Consider the following 18,467-nt stretch of genomic DNA (forward strand, 5'->3'; position numbering starts at 1 on the left):
TACCTAGCTGCACGGAATCCAGGACCCCGACGGGTGCAGCTGCGGGACTCTTGCTTCACGCTCCCCCGCCTGCCTCCCAAAGGCAGGAGTGAGGGTGAGACAACGGGCCCAGCGCACAGGTGGGCCCTTTCCGTCTCAAGGGCTGCGATCCTAATCCACAGAGGGTGACCGAGTCCTGGAGCTGGAGGCAGGATGCAAGGCAGTGGGGCGCTGCCTGAGGCCAGGGGGACATGGTGCCCTGTTGGTCCTGGACAGCTCCTTTCCCTGGTCCGGGATGCTGAGAGCCTGTGGCATTCAGATGTGATCCCCAGAGTCCCATCTCCCACTTAGGCTCCGTTACCAGTCGGTCATTGGTGATGACTTCTAAACCCCTGGAAACCACGCTGTATATAACTGCCCAGCTCGATGTTTTTGTTGGGTTTCTGTTTGATGCCTCACTAGCATAAATAAACCACTTTATGTTAACTCTTTCAAACGAGCTTGCCACTCAAGCTTGTCACCGGAAGGCGACTCGGAAGATACCACCCCTGAGAGAGGGCCGAGGCGGGTGGTGCTGGGCTGCAGACTTGGTCCTGCCTTCGAGTCCAAGGCGAGAGAGCTCAAGGTAAGGTACACATTTTCACAGTGGCTGCACCTCTCCGGGGCTGTGCGGAACTAAGGGAAGGGGAGGCCCAGCAAGGAGGAGATAGAGTTCTGAAAACGCCACGCAGGGATGCCAATCAATCCTGAGCCATGGCGGTGCTGCCTTGGCCTGAGCGCTGGCTGTTTAGGAGCATCCTGTGTAGACTTCTGTGGACACGCAGGCAGGGAAGGACGCCAGCGAAGGCACGGTTGTTGGATTGGACAAGTGAGGAACAAACACCTGGCAAAATCTGCCACCACCGAAGGCAAACGAGAGAGTGAACCTTCTTTAAGGGGCCACACACAAAGCAGGATGCAGAGAGGCAAGAAGCAGTAGTATAAATGTGCAGGATGTGCCAGCCACCCTGCCAGAACCACCCCAACTCCCTGCAGCGCGGCACACAAAACCCACCTGATGACCCTCTCAGGTGAGGACACAAAGGTGGAAAAAGGTCGAGTGACTGAGATAAAGTCCCGCACGCCCCACAACTCAAACCACCCACACTGTCCTCCCTGTGCTCGCTGAGGGAGGGGGAGGGGCTCCTCCAGGCAGGACAAGGACGCTTTGCATCTTTCTCAGGTAGCAGAAGGCAGTCTTCTGCATCACTGGAGTCCAACTTCCTGAACATGCGCTGGGACTATGAAACAGACGCCACTGGCAGAAACAAGTTCCGAGGTCAAGCATCCAGCTACTTAACAGCAGGGCCCGTCCCAGTTGCTCACTTAAATTTGCAGAGATTATATACAGAGGCACAAAATGCATTTGAAATACCACTTAGCATAACGTCGTCCGATCTCGTATTGCTGATGTGATCCATCTTCCTACTTTGTGGATATACTTGGTTTCTAAAACCTTCGCCACGGGTTATGGAAATTTACCCTGAACAACGCTGCTGTTCAATCATGTAATATGGTTGCAGGTCTGAACCTGTGGGGGCAGGTTCTCCACCTGGGAGACAGGAGTGTGGCTCATGAGGTTTGGGGAGGGCCCGGCCTCCATCTAGAGACACACCCTGGCACTCAAAGCTGTACTGCTGTTATCAGTGGCTATTTGTCTCTGTCACTTACTAGTTTAATCAAGTTTCCTCGTCTGTCAAAGTGAGATAGCAAGCGTAATTATCTCAGGACAGCCATGAGGAAGACATCCGTTGACACTAATGACCTGTGACTTACCATGGGGTTAGGTCCCCATAAACTCATCCCCAGTGGAGGATGCTGGGAGCCAGAAATGCATTAAACACAACCACACTATGCATATCCTGGCCTAGAACGTCGGCCTTACCCTGGGCGGGGCCTGCCGGAGCCGCCGTTCGATGTTGGCTGCGCTCAGTGATGAGAGGGAATCTACTACTTATCGAGGACTCGGGAAAGGATCCAGATCCAAAGAACAGCAGCTGCTGAATGCAGATGGCTTCAGCACCAGGGCGAGTCAAGACCCTCAAGTCACACCCCTGTAAGTGGGGGACCCCCTGCATTTCCAAGGTACTCAGGATAAAGTCTGCACACAGTGCTCAGCCCCTCAAGGCCGACTCACACTGCGTCGCCTCAAGAAGGCGGCGGAAGGAATAGAAAGATGCCAGGGTGTGATTTTTCCCAGGAGGGACTTTCTTCAGGCTGAAAACACACTGCTACTGTAGCGTGGTAAGGAAGCCACTCATGGTGATTGTTAATTAAATCCAAACGCAAACTGAATTAGTACCAATTAATTAATAGTCATGATTGTGGCCATCATCTCTTCAAGAGCCACAATGACACCAACCCTGCTGGATACAGTGTCAGCCTTCCCGCTGCAGCTCACAGTACTGTCCCTGTGTCCTTAATAAAGGAACCAAGGCCCAAAGTCAGGAGGCGGAAAGTGGAAAGAAAGGAGGGTCTCAGCATGCCTGGGGACCCCTCCAGCCCAGCGCTGTGCGACCCACAGCCCGGGCGCCGTGGGGCATTTTGGGAGGAGGGCCCCGAAGACATACTTCCTTGGCACTAAGTCCAGTTTCTGCAGTGCCCAAGGGAACACACTTCCGACCCACGGATTTACATTTGCATTTTGGTCTAACACTTAGGAACTCTGGGGAGGACCTTTTTTTTTTTAATCAACAAACACTAGATAACAGTAGTAGTGTTAAATTTTCTGCTTGTCATAACAACAGGCCTGTCCAGGTCCTTGGATCTCAGAATGGTCTCCGCTGCTGGGCCTTCTGGTGCAGTCCTGGGGGAATCGATGGGTGTTGGGCTTATATCTAAATGTTCTGTCAACACTTGCTTAGGTACAGGCCTCTGAATGTGTCCTAACGCTAAGTCAAAACATTGGTGCAATGCGCAGAGAATCCCAGTGGAGAAGACAGCCTGTTCCAGGGGTTTGGAGCTGTTCCTTAGAGGGTCTCCTGTGCAGTCATCACGATGGGTTCTTCACCCAAGGTTAGAGCAGCAAGGAAGAAATCGCCAGCCCTACACTCCCGAGGCAGCCCTAACCCCAGTGTGAGGCAGAGCTGGGTCCACCCACTCTCAGCAGACGCAGCAACACCCTTCTGAAGGTTTACCATGGATTACATGTCAAACTACTAAGGCCACAATTTAGGTGCCATTATGGCTATCACAGCAAGACAGTCGGCCATTTGGTCCTTTGAAAGGAGTCCCCTGCCCACATGCTGCTCTGAACATGGCCCTGTTTGGCCCAGTAACTGACACAGCACAGCTGAGGCCTTAGCCATGTTCTCTGCCCCATGATCTGACAGAAGGTCACACCCTGGTTGGAATCTTTGCACTACACACACACACACAATCACGAATCTTGAAAGTCACTGCACAAAACGAGGCCAACCATGGCATTTCCCTGCCTCAGAATGATGTGTTCTTCCCACAGGTGCCTTGTCCTCACAGCATGGACATGCACACAGATACATGCACACTCACGAGTCCACACAACCTACGCACACACACGCACACAGGTGTGCACATGTCACCCCTTAAACGACTGTGCCATGATGTCATCAAACATACTCCAAATATACAGTGACTATGTCATGTCCAAACATCTCCAGACAAACACTTCCAGACATGTGCCTCATCGGGGCTCGAAGAAGGCAAAGCGTGTGCCTGGACGCACTCTGAGATGGCCGCTAAGAAGATACGCCACTTTACCGCCAAAGGTTCTTCCATATGTCTGCCCTGTGGCGAGCCAGGGTCTGTCTACACTGGTGATAAACCAGGTCTATTTTCATCGGGAGACACAGGGCTGGAGCAGCCACTGGCTGAGCCTTCTTCAAGCTGCTTCAAAAACAAAGTTGTGAGCAAATTCTTCAAAGACGGTGTCTGATTTAGCAGCAAATGAAAGTGATCTGGAATTTTCTGAAGTGTGAAAACTATTTCTCAAAGTGTTTGGAGCTAGATTTTTCCCCCTAGTCAGCGGGTTGGTCAGTGGCCATCGTACTGCAGTGCTGAGCTTCATGTGGCTTGGAGCGGGCTCCTCGCATCTATCTTGCAGCTTGAGCTGCTGACCGAGTCTGCTTGTGGACCCGCGCCCCCCACTGTGTCTCTAGAACTGAGAGTCCACGTGTCTCCCACCAGTGAGACACAGTGGCCACTGAACTCAGCTACTCAGGCCTGGCTTTTAGCTTCCCGGTGGTGGAACTGTACTCATTATGGGCCACCTTCACCTCTGTTCCGGGTGGACAGCACCCCTGACTCGCCATTCAGTGGAGCTCAGAAAATGCATGCTGAAGAGCTGGTTGGTGAGGGTCCACACTGACATGCTGAGAGGCCATCACAGGCACAGGGACAGCAAACACAGTAGCAACTTCCAGGCAGGACGAGTCGGAACCGCCCAGAAGGACAGAGACGACTGCCTTCCTCTTCTTCATCCTTAACGTTTTAACTAGAGGAAGAAATTGAGCTTCCTGAGCTAATGGCTGCTCCCACATGTGTATGGTTGTGGGTCACTAGCCTTGGTATGAGGGATGGCCCTGTCCTAACACCCTGAGGACTGACCGGAGGGCAGGGGCTGACACAGGTACAGGTGACCCTCATCATGAAGGATGCCATCCTGGCAAACTTGCCTACTGCTGAAACTTATTCGCACCCCCAAATCAACACCCAGGGTGCTTCGGGGGTCACTCAGAGACACACAATGAGCAGAAAACATTCTGAGTCACCCAGAGGCCTGTCCCCAGCTGAGGACACACAGAGCTCAGGCACAGGCCTGGCTTCTCATTTCTGCTCACGCTGTGAACAAGCGTTTCTTTCATAGTCTACTTGGGGCCACATTTTCATATTCCTGTGCTTTCTGTTGTTGAAACAGCCCGAGGGCAGCACTGAAGTGCCGTCCAGGCTCCTGACCACAGGAGGCCATGACATGGGGAAAATGTGTACTTCAGATCAGGTTCGATCCAGCGTGAGTTACAGAGCTGGCACTGTGGGTTCTGTTTCAGGGAATCGACAATGACCGACCGTCGGAAAGGCCTCTTCCGACAGAATCCCATCTCAAAGAGGCTTGCATATGTTGATAGGAGTGCCGTGACTGGAGGTCGCAGGGAACAGCATCTCTGCCAGGAGCAATGGCTCAGTAGCTGCTAACCCCTTGTTCAGGGCCACTGATACAGTTTGACCATGGAGAACGGCAAGAATCTACTGTACCTCCAGGGCTGCCACACTGTCCTCCTCACTAGAGGGTGAGGGGCGATTCTGTTCCAGCAGCAGTCTTCCCCCAGGGTCAGCAGAGTGCCCTCCTCTCCAGCCTCAATTCCTGACCTAACCAGTGATCAATACCATCTGGCCAGCACAGGGAATCTTCCTTTTCCTCACTCATACCCACGCCATCTCTACTGTGGCCCTGAAAGCCATTTAATTATTGAGAGGCACATGTGACACCAACGTCAGGCAGACCCCAATCTTGATGCAGGATTTGCCTTTTGTCTGGGAATTCCTGGGGAAAATCAGAAAGCGATTCCAAGCCCACGTTGCCCTGTTCTACAGTGGGCACGTTAACCACCCGCGGGCTGTGCACACCTTTCCAGGGTGACACGTAGGAGCCCAGACAGAACAACCGGGATTTTTGTGTTTTAGTGGAAGCATCCTCCACAACACCCACCCTTCAGCAGGAGGAGCTCGGAGCTCCTTGGGCTTCTGAAGTGACGGAGCAGTGACCACTGTTCCATCTGGAGCAGGAAGCTCCAAGGATCGGCAATGTCTCACCTTCTCACATTCCGGCTCCTCTCAAGTACAGCCCCATCCCTAAGAGTCTTCACGCCACATTTTGAACTTGGAATGGAGAGGGTGGGGTGGGGCAGTGGGAACAGGGGCAGCCGCACTAGCTGGGTCGCCTGTGAACATGTCACACTTATTAGCTCTGAGTAAAGCATCTAGTGAAAGCTGTAACAACCCTCAAGGCAAGTGGTTTGGGAGCCTGCCTGTGCCAATCCTGCCAGGGAAGGACACCAGGAAGCCAGCTGTGAATCCCAGGAGGGGCGGCCCTCCGAGTCCACCATTTTTGGTTCCTGGCCAGTAAAGATCATGCCATATTCTCTCCATTATCTAGGAGGGACTCAGAGTGCCTACTTTGCAGATCCAAAGGCCTTCGTCCCCCGAAGTCCCAGAGAGCACGGAGCACCCAAGGCAAGGACTGTGATATTGGTACACAGATGTCGGTGGATGATCAAGGCCACAGGCCCCCGAGATGCTCAGTACCCCTTGTGAGTCTGATCCGTGGTACATCTGGCCTGAAATGATTTTGAAAGCCTGCAAAGAGCTCCCTTTGGTCACCTCAACTTGGAACAAGCGCACCTTTAAACTCGGCTTGGGGAAAGGGCATCCTTAGAGGAGAAGTCGTAAGGCCTGGTGGCCAGAGGCCGTGACAGGTTAGTGACTACACCGTGGACTCTCACCACCGTGGAGGCCAAGCTGTCTGTCTGAGGCTGAGGTGCCAAAAGTGACTGAAGTGCGCCTTCTCATGGAAGTGGCTTTCCAGGACATTTCCAAGGAAACCCCAAAGAAGTGGGATGGGAAAGGAAGGTGATCATGCAGGTGGGGCTACATCTCAGCCCTGCCGAGGACCCTAGGGGCAGCCCACAGGGCCCCATCCACACCTGACAGTCTCTGGGCCAGGCTGCCCCAATGGACACAACCCCAGGCACTTCCAACCACCTGTCCCGCACACAAATGGGCCACGGCTGCATGTGCAGGTCCCGCCAAGGAGGACACACAGGTGCTGGTCTAGGGCCTGGAGCACACCTGGGTCAGGTGTGCGGGGCACAGTTGAGGATGTGGGCAGAGCATGTTCACATTGACTGCATCTTTGACCCTAACTGAGGAGGGACCCATTTACCAGGCACATTCTCTACTGCAATGGTGGGGAAGGATGAAGGGCTGTAGTTTTGAAATGCTCAGATTTAATTTTTTTTTTTTTTAAAGTTATTCCTGACATTTTGCTATGAAAAACAAGAGAGAAGTGGACCCGCAAGGTTTAAAATCATACTCACGCTCTCCCTGGCCAGGTGTGGACTCCAGCGTGCATGTCGGCAGAGAACTGCCTTTCAAAGCAGGCATGTGGCAAAGACAGACTTACTGACTTTGGTGACCAGTGCCCAAGGGCAAGAAAAAAATCTGACTGTGCATGTTTGCACTCAACGTACCGAAAGTTAAATCTTCTCAAGGGTATGGAAGCATCCCGACTGGTACGTGCTAGAATTTAGGGTGTGACAGTCCCAGTTGCCGAGATGACACCTTGTCAGTGTTCTAAATCTGTGGGAGGCCACGGGGATGGTCAGGGTGAGAGAGTAGCTGAAAGCATAGGACCAACGTCTTCCAACATGGCTCTACGCATTTGGCTACCCGGGAGTGGCTGCCATGTGTGCACCTGCCAGAGTCTGACTGGTGTCGCGATGGCTCCAGCACAGGTCCTGCCGCGGGAACTGTGGGGTCCCACTGCATGCTGATCTGCACTTTGAACCTGGAAATGAGGTTTCGATTGCACCAAGAGAACGCTGGATAAAGAAAGGGGAAGGGGCGGGACTGTGGGATCCTGCAGTTGAAAGGTCACTGGCGAGAACCATAGTAACCTGCACACCTGCTGCTGGGGGCCCAAGTCCTCCGACGGCTCTTGATGGGTGATGAGGTAAATCCAAACGCTCCAGACGTGGGCTCTGCCTCCCCACGTGGACGGCTAACTCTCAGGCATGCTCTCATCTGGCACCTGGATTCCTGAGCAGGGGCAGGCGAGGCAGGGACGAGCCATGTTATAAATGATGGCTTTTGCATTTTGCATTTGTCTGAGGCAAAATGTGGACAGCATTTATGGTGGGACGCCTTGAACTGCAGAACTTTTGACTTCCTCCTGCTAACGCCACCGTGCCCACAATTCTGCTTGTGCCAGTCTGACCACCACATCCCGGCTAAACTCAAGGAAACCCAATCTAAGGCACAAAACATTTTTTCCTAAGTTACATAAACAACAGAAGTACACATTTCACTTTGAAATTATAGTTTAAAACATGTCACTCATCAATAAAACTAGACATGATCAAACGCTGCAGAGAACACGAGCTGTTGCCCCTTCTTCTGCCATCTTAGGTAAGGAGGTGTACTGAGAAACAGGTCATCATGCAACAGGACCGTCTTTACTTCAGTGTGGAAACTGCACTGCCCCAAAATGTGAGTGACTGTCACTTGATGACTTCTAAGCCAATGACTGTCACAATGGCAAGGTCCTGTGCTGTTTGTGCAAGGGAGAAGGGACTTGAGGTTGTGGCCACACGACAAAAACCACGAACTGCCATTAACTTCCACTGCCCTCAGGGCCCACGTGGCTCTGGCCCTGTCCTCATCCCTGGCCTTCAGAGCTCTTGCGTCTCTCCTCCTTCCGGACTGGGCCTCACACAGCTGGTGGAAGAAGAGTTGGGACAAAGACCAGGGGTCCCGGATTCTGGGGAATTTCAAATGGTTCAGACTCAACTCCAGACAGATCAGAAGGTCCTGTGGCAAATGGGAGTGAGACAAGAGCAGGGAGCCATTACCGTGCCGCCTAGCACTTCTGTGTTCTAGAAGACGAGGTTAACCCACCCAGGGTCAGTTGTGAGGGAAATGGTCCGAGAGTCTCTGGTGAGAAGCAGGTGAGCTGGGCGAGTTCGCTCTGGAGCGCCGAAATCTCCCTGCAGTTCTGGTTTTGGGGAAAGTGGATTTTTTCCCACCAACCTCCATGCAACAGAAACATCCCTCAGCCTGAGGGCAGGGCGGGGTCCAGACTGGGCAGGGGAGAGGCTCAGGAGGAGAGAGTCAGGTCCCTTGGTGAGGACGCTGGGCACCCTCGCTTCTGACTATGCTGAACCAGCAACATGGTATTCTCTACCGGAGTCATCTGCACTGAAACACCAGCACGTGTTTCTCCAGATTGTCCCTGTGCACGGTGACCAGCCCCGCTCCCTGCGTTTCTCCGGATTGTCCCTGTGCACGGTGACCAGCCCCGCTCCCTGCGTTTCTCCGGATTGTCCCTGTGCACGGTGACCAGCCCCGCTCCCTGCGTTTCTCCGGATTGTCCCTGTGCATGGTGACCAGCCCCTCTCCACCACCACCCCAGCCTCTGTAACTACCCTTCCACTCACACCCACCACCAGGTCCTCCTTTCTAGATCCCACCTGAGAGAGCTCTCGCGACACCTGCCTTCCTGTGACTGGCTAATTTCACTCGCGTCCCCTAGGTTCCTCCATGTTGCCACAAAGGACGGAATTTCACTCTCTTTATGGTTTTAAAAATAATTTTCCCTAAAATTCTTTATGTCTCCAAATTTTTTAAAATCAAATTCCAAATGGGAAAAGGAAGATCCGCCTTAGCGCTTGGCGACGACCCTGGCGGAAGCCGGCCGCCCCTGTGGCGCTGCGGGCGCTACCTCCCTGCCGTTTCCGCCCAGGCGTCTGCGGAACGCTTCCCTTCGGATTAATGTCCTTTTCAATTATGCTAATAAACTACATGAAACTCAATTCACAGTTGTCCCAAAAGGGCCATAGGAGGTGACAGAGGTGTGTCCTCGTGGTCTGCGGTAATGCGCTAGGCGTGCCTGTGTTTTGCTTGGACGGCTATCCATCTAGTTAAGAGCACAAGTTAGCAGGCAGCCCCTTCTGCAGGAGACCTGGAGGCTGGAGGAGGAGCTGGAGGCTCCAGGCTTGAGGCTGAGGGAAGACGTCTGTGTCACCGTCTGCAGGTGGCAGCCTGATATCCGGTGTCTAGCCTTGACTTTCTTGCTTCCCCTGTGACTCACAGGACTGTGGGGAAGGCATGGGCTTTCTGGATGACGATCATACTGTGGGCACATGGCACTCCCTGGTCCCCTGAGCAAGGGCACTCCTTGCAAATGGCATCTTCCTGACGTTCCCCACACGGAGGATAAGATGAGGCCGCTGTGCCATTGGATAATGATGAGGATTGCTGCCCACTGGGACCGTCCCAGCCCTCCTGGTCCAGTGCTGACCTCCATATTGATGGCTGCTCTGCATCCTGGGTAAGAGCGAACCACACTGAACAGGACACCTGCTCAGGTCCAAGTCGACCAGTCCAGTTCCAGTTGCCCGGGCGGGCCTCCGCCTCATGCCCGGGGCGCAGATACCTGGCTCTTGTCTTCCTAGGAGCAAAGCCAGCCATGCTCTGTGGGAGCACCACTCCTGGACTCCCCTTTGGAGGGCTCACGGTCAGCCTTGCCCCGAGAGCTGGGCTTCGCTGCTTCTGCTCTCAGGGAACCCCCATGGGTCTGGCTGATGGAATCAGACATTTCAGCCTGAGGCCGAGTGGCTTCAGGGCCAGGGGAACAGGGGACCCTGAACATGTTGCTTCACGGCCAGTGGCTTGGCAAGATAGGGGCTGATGATTTCTCATCCTTCACAGGATTCTTAGATGCCAAGTTGGCGCTCCACATCTGACTTAGATTTTCTTCCCTTCTATTCACACTCAAAATTGTTTCCCTATAAAATGTTCACGAAGTTCGTGCCCAGATTTCCTAGCCAAATGCGAGGGGCTGTTTAAGCTGGGTGCCCTGCCATGACCACACTAACGACTGCAGCACACGGTGTGTCGTGCGGTCCTCAGCTCGGTGACAGCACTGGGGGCAGTTAGTGCACATGACAGTGAGTGTGGAAACTCACAGAGAAAGAACCAACCCCACCCCTTCCGGCACCCTGGGTTTACTCTTCTTCCTTTAATTAGAATTTAACATGAGAACCAGCTAATCATGGAAGAAAGCATGAAACGAGGATCTCTATGGTTCGTCTAGAGCTTAAGATGCCCCAGCAGGGGCTGTGGGGCCAGTGCTCTGCCTACTGACTGAACGGACTTCCTGGTGGCACTTCTCATTGTTTAGGTTTGACCCTGACAGTTAACTGTAGCTTTCATACAGTGCCCAACAGCAGCTCCAAGATGGTCCCCTGCTTTCCTTACTTCACGATTCCTGCATTGCAATGCAGACTCTGTGTGTACCTCGGGGATCTGGGAAAGCAGATTTTACTACCATTCAAGTAGTAAGATTCTGTTATCTGGGAGGGTCCTGAGTTTGTAAACTGTTTTGATCAGCAGTATATCTACAGGTGTAAGATTTAAGAGATCTTAAGGTAAACTTGACCAAACTTAAGGTTTTATAGAAAAGAATATCCAAGACCAGAGCAGCTGAGGAATCTACCCATGATCACCAGCCCAGGTGCCAGGAAAGCCAGGCAGCACAGTCCTCTGGCTGTACCCTGCCTGGCCACTCATTTTAAATACCAGCTTAACTTTCTATACCAGAAGTGGGGCTCAGTCACCCCTGGTTCTGGATTTATCCAGAATGAAGAACTCAGGGCGTCTCTCACCTGCAGGCAGGCATCCCCACTTCCCCGCTGCTGGGACCTTTCCCATGAACCTGAAGTGACCCACACTGGCTCCCTATGTAGACTGCTAGCTAAAACACAGCTTATTAGAGCAAGTCTTGCACTGTCTGAGCTTGTGTCCCCCTAACCCTGAATTCTTATGTTGAAACCCTAACCCAATGTGAAGTCATTGGGTGGTGGGCCTTTGATGGCCATTAGCTCGTGAGCGTCTCCTATGAATGGGGTTGGTCCCCTTATAAAAGAGGCCAGGATAAGGCCCTCCTCTGTCCCCCCACGTGAGGACACAGCAAGGAGAGGACTGTCTTGGCTCCTGGAAGCAGGCCTCTCCCAAGTCACCAACTCTGCCAGCACCTTGATCTCCAGAACCGTGAGAATGATTTCTGTTCTCTGTAAGCCACCAGCTTTGTAGTAGTTTGTCGTAGCGGCTCAAACAAAACACAAAAGCTAATTGGCCAGCTTGATGTAGATAGGCCTTACCGTCCTGGATGCCATGACAAGTGCTGAGGACAAGGATGGCCGCTCATGCTTCAAAGAACCAGGGCTGAGAATTTTCTAGAAACCATAAATTTTCAAATTTGAGAGTTGTCAAGAAATCCAGTGGCTTTTGAACATTTTGCTCTCAGGAACCCTTTATACTTTCAGAAGTTATTTGGACTCCAAAAGATTTTATTTATATGGGGAGCTGGTCTTTAGTAAAAACTTAAATAAAAAAAAAAAAAGCTAAAAGTATTTATTCATTAAATTATTTTTAAAATCTATGAGACAAACATCATTACCCTGTGTACATATATGACTACACAAATGGTGTGACTCTACTTCATGTACAACCAGAAAAATGAAGTTATACCCCATTTGTGTACAATGAGTCAGAAAAATAAAATAAAAATAAAATAGTTTTAATATAACTAATATATTTATGAAAAATAACAATACCCCCCCAAACACCTTGAGTGGCATCTCTTTACATTTTTGCAAATCTCATTAACCTCTAGCTTCATAGAAAAGGAAGACAGCTGGATTCTGACAACTGCTTTGGACTTGAGTCTGTTACAATATACTCTTTTGATTCAAGGAGATGAAAGAAATCTGGCTTCACGTGTATATGTTGTTGGAAAGGGAAGGGATGTTTTAATAGCCTTATCAGATAACTGCAAACATTCTTCTTTGACACTATATCCAAACTTGACAAGGGTAGTGGCAATGTGAACTCTAAAACCAAATTAATTAATGTTTTATACTCATGAGAGAATGAAAGTGTCAAAGGCAGATAACATCTTGGTATTATTGTGAAAATAGCTTCAATTTTCCACATTTCCTAAGCAGGTCTTGGTTACCCCCAGGATCTTCAGAACTACTTGGAAACTTCTGGTTGAATCATTTCATTAAATAGATTTATCTTCAGTATTATCCCTGTTGAGTGACCTGTACAAATTCAGTCTGAGCTATTCCCAAGACAAAACCCAGTAAGACCATTAGTTAACTGGTGAACTTGAAATCAGAGGACGAAGTCTTTCTGAGCCCTTCTCTCAGAGCCTGAGCCATGTCTTGGTGAGTAAGATTCTTCTGAGCTCCTGGACAGGACGGATTCATGGCCAGCTTCCAAGCTGGGAGCACACTGGGATTGTTTCACTTGTTCTGTGTTCATTTGTGTTTTCTCCAGCCTGCCCTGAGCATGCTCTTGAGGAGCTCTGTCAGAGCTGCTCAGTGAACTCCCACACGTGGGCAGCGAGAAGCAATATGCAAGCTCTCTGAAACTTGGCCAGGCGCCAGCGCCCTGGGAGCCTGGGGCAGGAGGCAGGGCACCAGGCTTCCCTCTCCCCATGGCTGTCAGTTATGGGCACTTGCCTCTCATGTTGCCAGTCTCATGATTTCTAGACTGTGTGTTGTACATGCTGATTTTCAGGTATCTTTCTTTATTCCCTTTATCTTGTCTTACATCTTGTTAGTTTAAAATACAAAGAAAATAAAAGACAAATAATGAAAGACACTGAGGAGCAAGCATGAAAAAGTCCAACAAAACTTACTTAAAACACTGCAGTAGAATCAGACATCTCATTCCTTTCCTGATATACTTCTCCTGATTCAAGAAACTCCTTGGCCAAAAGAGTTATTTTAAGCTTATTTTTGTCAGCTATATTATCACCTAAGAGTTTTTGGATATTTGCTATTACAAACTATGATACAATACTTTACTTAATATTGTGATTGAACAAATTTAACAAAAGTTACAACACAAATGTTTACTACTGTGGTTCCTGACCTTCGATTATACAAGGGAATATTAAATGGTGAATTTGTATAAAATATTTTCAACTAACTTTTTTTTATTAGAATGCATACCAAGGACTTGAATGGCACAAGCTATAGCAAAAACATGTCCTGAGAAGCCTTCTTTTGCACAGTGATCAGAGAGGGTAGCACCACAGGTCACATCTGAGACCTTGTTCAGTTTAATGTCACCATCATCACCATCACCATCACCACCACCATCATCATAATAACCATCATCACCATCACCATCACCATCATCACCCTCATCACCACCGTCACCATAACCATCATCACCATCACCATCACCACCACCATCATCATAATAACCATCATCACCATCACCACCATCACCATAACCATCATCCTAATCATCACCACCATCACCATAACCATCATCACCATCACCATCATCATAATAACCATCATCACCATCACCATCACCATCATCACCCTCATCACCACCGTCACCATAACCATCATCACCATCACCATCACCACCACCATCATCATAATAACCATCATCACCATCACCACCATCACCATAACCATCATCCTAATCATCACCACCATCACCATAACCATCATCACCATCACCATCATCATAATAACCATCATCACCATCACCATCACCATCATCACCCTCATCACCACCGTCACCATAACCATCATCACCATCACCATCACCATCACCATCATCACCCTCATCATCACCATCACCATAACCATCATCACCATCACCATCATCACCATCACCATCACCATCATCATAATAACCATCATCACCATCACCATCACCATCATCACCCTCATCATCACCATCACCATAACCATCATCACCATCACCATCATCACCATCACCACCACCATCATCATAATAACCATCATCACCATCACCACCATCACCATAACCATCATCCTAATCATCACCACCATCACCATAACCATCATCATCACCATCACCAGCATAACAATCACTATCACCATGATTGTCACTACTATTATCATTATCATCATCACCATCATTATCACCATGACCAAACTGAAAGAAATAGATGTGTAGACAGGAAATAACAAAGCACCCACTTATCACAGGGACCTAGTAGTCAAAATGCCAGGGGTCTCACATCTCAGAATCTATTTCCTTCCATCCAACACCCTGAAACTATAGTCTCATGGGAGGTGGATCTAGCTTCTGCTGTGTAAGCAATGATCACGAAGCTTCCCTCAAACCACTCGGCCATTAAAATCGCTCCTACATGAGCAGAATCTAACCTGTCTTAATCAGCTTTCCAATCTTGATCTTAAAGACAAGACTGTCCTGAGAGGAGGAAAGCATCCCCATGTCCTCCTGAGCTGTGCTTCAGCCCTTTAGCAGAGGACCCTGTACATGCCACAGCTTCTGTCGGCCGCCCCTTGGTTCCTGGGACTGCGGGCAGGGCAGGGGTGGACTTCCTGGGTTCCTGGGACTGCGGGCAGGGCAGGGGTGCACTTCCTGCAGGCTGTCTTCACTGACAAGTCCATGTCTTTGTGTGACTTCTCCCCAGGCGGAAATGGAGGCTCTTTTTTTTTAACTGAACTGAGATCTGTGGCATCAACATGCTGTACTTGCTTGCTATTCCTGCTCAATGGTGAGCAGATGCTTGGATGATACTAAAGGAAATTCTTCCCCACGGTTCTTACCTGGTGTAATGGTTAATTTGAATTGTCAACTGAGATGAAGAGATGCCCGTGATTGAGAGGCATCAATCAGGGCGTGTTTAGGAATGATTGGCATGTGGGACAGCCAACTGAAGTGGACACCCTCCCTAAGCGGGAGTAGCACTGTCCAATAGCATGGTGGCTTGGATGGAATAAAAGTTGGAAGAACAAGGAAGCAGCGGCAGACGTAAGCACGACTCTTCTTGATTGGGTTCTTGATTTCTGCTTTGATCATCTGAATATATCGGACTCTGGCTTCTTCCTTCTTCCATAGTGGACTCTGCCAGTGATTCCCCAGGGAGTTTACAGAAGCTCTGGTATCGGACTACAGTAGCATCATTGATCCCTCTTGTTCTGGGGCTTCCGCCTCTTGGACTGCACAGCTGCTGGTTCTCTCCAGCTGCAGACCGCCACTGTGGACTATCCAGCTTCTGGTCGTGTAGGCCATTGTAATAAATCCCTTCTTCTCATCACACTTCCTATTGATTCTGTTCCTCTAGAGAACTCTAACACACCTGATCAAACAGCAACTTGCGTAAACCACTTTTTCTCTTTGCCACACTGACTTGAGCCAGTATATGGGGGTGAAAGTTAAACCTCAGGAAAAACTGTCAAGGCCAGCTGGGCTCCAAGAAAATCATGGAAAATAAATCATTTTATCCCAAATCAGAAATGCGGCTTCCCTGCCTACAAACGCCACTTTATCCCTGTTTGTTCTCTGTCTTTTACTTTCAAGGCCCTATTTGCAGATAAAGTCACATTCTGCGGTACGGAACCAGGGCCTCCGCGTCAGACGTGGAAAGTGTATGCCTAACAGCCCTCCATCTACTTGGCTGCCGATCCAGTGGCTTCCCCAGGGACTTAGGCTGGAGCCCTGCTCCCTATCATGGACCCAACGCCCTGCATGGCAGGGCCCTGCTTGTCCGGTGTCCTCTCCCCCCATGCCCTTCTCTGCACCCGCACAGACCTATGGGCTGCCTCTGGATGGATCTTTCCTTTGGTTGCTTCCTCTGCCTGGGATCCGCTTTGCCAAACCCGCTCCCACTCCTGGTTGGCCTCTGGTATTCGAAGGTGGGACCCTTAGAGAGGACTTCCCTGGCCACCCTGAAACAGCCACCTCCCCCACAAACCCATCATTCCTTCTCCCCTGATCTGCTTCCCTGACCCTTGAGCCCTCGTTTCTACTTGGAATCCTTCTGCTTGTGCCCTTGCTCTGCCTCCCCTACAAGGAGGTGGCCTCCTTGGGACGGTGTCCGGCCTTCATGCCCACGGCTGTCTCCTCAGCTGTAGGCTCTGCCTGGCACAACGGGGACCAGCAGGCACTGCTCAGTGAGAAAGGAACAGGTTGGCTGCAGGAGGCAGACAAGCGGGGATTCTGAGGCTATTCTCTCCTCAGTCCATGCTGCAGAACCGATCCAGCCCCACGTTAAAAGACACCCTCTCTGAGGCCCTCAGTGTTCGTGATGGTCACTCTGGCTGCTGCTCACATCTGCTTCTCATGCGTGCTGGGCAGGCGTACCCTCTGCCCCATCCTTTCCTCCTCTCTCCCCCTCACATTGTTCTCCACTTCTCTGACTTTGCCTACATCATTTCTTCTACAATTGTCTCCTTAAGGAAAATGCCTCTTAACTTTCTCTCTGAGTCAAAACTCCTTTTCTAAAACTCCTGTGTGTTCCCCTGGGCATTTAGCAATTCAGGGTTTTGTGTTTGTTGGTGTTTTGCTCTGAACGCAACTGTGAGCTCCTCAGAGCGGGAGCTGGTTGCTGTCGGGTCTGGTAAATGCTGCTCTGAAGAGCTGGCTTTGTTCCAATGTGATTGATATATTGAGAACAATTTGAGCATAACTTTGATTTGGTGCTTGCTAACATGTGATGTTGTCTGGGAGTCACAGCAAGTAAACACAGAAAACAGCATGTGGCTGGGGACTGGAGCCTGCATGGATGTCCCTGAGGCATGTGCCACCCAGGTCTGCCCTGGCTCCACAGTGGGCTCACACCGTCCACCTGACTTCAGACACGGGCCCTCCCGCACGTCACACTCCCCTGCTACAGCCTTCCGGAGCCTGAGCCCACCAGCAGACCACAGGCCGTCTGTAAGGTAGAGTGCCATCTGTATTGTAGTTTTGTGATTTCTTAGCCATCTAACATGCAAAACTACACTAGCAATTTTTACCAGGTTCAGGTCTTTTCTTTATGAGTCACAGACAGAGTATTTGATTGTCCATGACCCATCTCCCCCATAAACACAGGAATTTTGTGTGACTTTGATCTTTCAGGAATGCACGTTTGAACTTCATGCCCCCGACCTTGGTACTGAGGGCCCAGCACCATCAGACACGTTTTAGGTTAAAATGCACTCGAACGGATCCTTTGCATGTGCGTCTGTCACTTGTGGAGCGCGATGACAGACAACAATGACCCCCTGAACCAGCAAGCCCTGCACACATTCCTGTAACACCGTCCTCCCACCAGCCCGGTCCCCTGGCTGTCCCTGGTGGTTCGAGCTCTCTGGGGCATCTGCTTCAGGACTGGGGTGCGTGGCATTTGCCTGTCTGAAACTCATCTCTCAAACGGGTTTGATGAAAGCAGGGTCCGCATTGTGTGAGGACAAAACAGTTACATATTCAAGCAAAGGAACATTTGGCACAGTCGTCATGCATTTTGCTAAAACTCAGTCTGGATGTACTGAAAGCCAAGGGGCCACTTGGACTGTGGGAAGTGGGGCAGCTGCTGCGGATCTCCCTCCTCCTGACCCTGTCCAGCTCGTCCTTGCTCCAAGTTCCTTCTGCTGCCCTAGAATAGATGTCATTTCCAATGAGGCCTTTGGCTCTTCAGCTTTAAGACACTGCATTAGAACATGACAACTGGAAATGAGGTCAAGTGTTTTGCCCTTTGATGTCGGTTCTCAGGAACAAAGGACAGCAAAGTGGACCAGGCTGGATCATGCTGACAAGTGGCCCAGGCTGATGTCCAGGATCTCTTTGAACAGCGGGCAGCTAAGCAAGGTCATTGCAGCTTTGCTGATAGCTTTCTCCATTAAGTCACA

The 18,467-nt window shown here is 50.5% G+C and overlaps 1 protein-coding gene across 4 annotated transcripts in view; it reads right to left on the reverse strand.

Moving 5' to 3' along the window:
- DPP6 (dipeptidyl peptidase like 6) overlaps positions 1 to 18,467 on the reverse strand; it is a 934,588-nt gene that overhangs the window by 490,457 nt on the left and 425,664 nt on the right. The window lies entirely within an intron of this gene.

Source organism: Sciurus vulgaris (assembly GCF_902686455.1).
Source record: "Sciurus vulgaris genome assembly, chromosome: 8".
NCBI classification, from domain to species: domain Eukaryota; kingdom Metazoa; phylum Chordata; class Mammalia; order Rodentia; family Sciuridae; genus Sciurus; species Sciurus vulgaris.